We start from the raw sequence: 2,854 nt of genomic DNA, 5'->3' as shown, positions 1-2,854 counted from the left end.
TCTAAACAGGGTGGGATAGCTTGCCTAGGGTTGTGTGACTCCACATGACCGATTCTGGGTTTGAACCCCTATGGCTGTAGTCTATATGTAGGCATCACTGAGCAGCAGAATGCCCTCTGACCACTGCCTGCTTCTCAATGACATGTATGCGATGTCAGGACTCCAGAGTCGCTCTTATTGTATGTTGTACGTCCGGGCACGGAATACACAATTATTATATCTTGTACCTCCTTGCACTTAATGTACGCAATTATTGAATGTCGTACGTCCTGGCACTTAATCTATGCAATTATTGCATGTTGTACGTCCGGGCACTTAATGTACACAAATATCGTATGTTGTACCTCCTTGCACTTAAAGTACGCAATTTGTATGTCGTACAGCCTGACACTTAATGTAGGCAATTTTTGTATGTTGTACGTCCGGGCACTTAATGTACGCAATTATTGTATGGCTTACGTCCTTGCAGTTCAGAATAGTGCTGAGCATCGCTTAGCATCTTATCCTAGCTATCTTTGTTGTGTACGGGAAATGGGTTAACAGCGATTCCTAGTGCTTACCACTTGGTTCTGTGAACATCCTTACTGTAATGACAGCGATATATTGTTGTTTCTCTTTCTTCTGACAAATGTACATTATTGTCAGTCGCTTTGGATGAAAGCTTCTGCTAAATGCACCAAATGTAAATGTGTTTACTGAAAGTCCCTAGAGCATGTTGCTTGATGACTGAATGGTAAACAGTGAACACAGGGTTAAAACCAAAGCAGGCTGAGGTCTGTACCTCGAATCCTCTCTCAGGGCGTCCCGGCCATCGTCTGGTGCCTCGTCACGTCGTCTGAATGCCATCAGACCCTGAGATGATTGAGTGTGGGCAGCCAGCAGGAAACTAAGCGACGAGTTCGAGGAATTCGTTTACCTTTAATTCCATATCCCCCATTGCTGTATTCAAATGCGCGACACCCAAGCCAAGTGCTTAATAACCCCGCAGCCCCTATCACTCAGTCAGTCCCCGTGGCGTCCCGAGGAGATGCCGACTGCCTTCGAGGGTTGCTGGTTCCAGGGCCGTGGCACCAAATCCTGGGCCCTGTATACAAGAGGTACTGATGGGCCCCCCCCCCCCCCGAATTCCCCCTACCAGCCCCCTGCGCTGAATTGTTGATGGGGGTGGGGGGGGGGGGGGGGGGTGGGGGGAGACGTGGCCGTGTGCGACTCCTAACACTATGGCTGGGGATAATTTAAAAATAAATAAAAAACTTTTTTTTATTTTTTATTTTTTTTTATTGCCATGGGCCCCCCCTCTGCCATGGGCCCCCCCAGGACTGCCTCACTTTCCCCCGCAGTCCGTCGCCCTGGCTGGTTCCATGCCGGGTCAGCTGTCAGGGCCCCTTGAGCAATAAACCGCCTAAACTGCTTCAGGTAATCTAATTTCACCGTAGCGTGTTCGACACCACCAGGGGGTTGTCCAGGTCCGAGTTGCGAGTCGGTAAACTGATACAACTGCTCCATGAATACCGTTGACTTGAGCCCAGAACTAGATGACTTTGTGAGGACAATGGAGCTCAGCTCACAAGCCACCAGGATTGCATGAATTCACCCATTGTGCTCAGCGAACCACTGTCGCTCGCTCCGCCGCCCCGAGCCCCCCCCTACCCTCGCTTGCCTCCCGCCCCCCCTTCCCCTCGCTCGCCGCGCCCGAGCCCCCCTACCACCTCGGTCCTGCCTGCATTGTCCCAAACACAGGGGGGGTCAATTGTTCAGCAGAGCGAAGCAGCACCAGCAGAGTCAACAATGATATAATGTAGTCATGATAGGATACAACTGACTCTCGCTCTCCCTCTCTCCCCCCTCACTCTCTCCCTCTTTTTCTCTATCTCTCACTCTTTCCTCCCTCTCTCTCCCCCCTTGCTGTCTCTCTCTACCCTTTCCCCATTCTCTCTCTCGGATTGTTGCATAAGGTGCATGGGGGGGAGGGGCGGGGTTGTTTTCTGAGAATCATGAGTGCCTTTTTTTATAATATCCACAAAGTTGATGGTCTATGTCTGATTAGTTCTTTATCTACACAACGAGAGATCGCCAAAAAAAGGCGGGGCTAGGTTATCATCTATGTGATGTCATCATCATGTGCTAAGAGAGAGGAGCCTCGGAGCACTTGCTCATACTTTAACTTTCGTCGGCTGTCTCGACCTGGCAGTAGCAAGCTCGTCATGGAGGTGTGGATGCCAGCTGGGGTTAAGCTCGCCACACCACCACTCTATTTTAGGACAGGGGACTCCAGTCCACATTCCCTCAGTTCAGTGGATGAAGACGTGGGATAGGACACAGTAGTGGGAGTGGAGCTGAAGAGTAGAGCAGGTACTAGAGAGAGACAGTCAGACAGACTGAGTGAGTCACCAGAGACAGAGTACATACTGTTCCCCATACATCGGGAACATGAAGGTATAATCAGTAAACATGGGAGCAGGTCATGTCAACATGGGAGAGTAGCCGTCATTAATGAACTGTAAAGACTTCAGGCTTCATGTTTTTTAAACAGAATAGGCTTATTCCTATCGATACGGCACTATACTGTATTAAGTATACAGTACTATAATCTGAACTGTGGTGTAATGTACTAATACACTATCCTTTGATGCACTATACTGAACTTGACTTAAGGGGGACTATCCTATTCTTTCCTTATCTACTCTAATAATAATGCATTATATATGATATATATATAACTGCTTTTCATTAAATCCCAAGGCGCTGTACAGGGCTGAAAATAGAACAGGCACAAATAAATTACTCCTATAGCTGCTCTCTGGCCTGTTTTGCTTTAAAGGGGTCATATTATGCAATTTCTGAGGTAACTATT

Source organism: Gadus chalcogrammus, chromosome 2 (genome assembly GCF_026213295.1).
Source record: "Gadus chalcogrammus isolate NIFS_2021 chromosome 2, NIFS_Gcha_1.0, whole genome shotgun sequence".
NCBI lineage: Eukaryota > Metazoa > Chordata > Actinopteri > Gadiformes > Gadidae > Gadus > Gadus chalcogrammus.
This window is presented reverse-complemented; position numbering follows the sequence as displayed.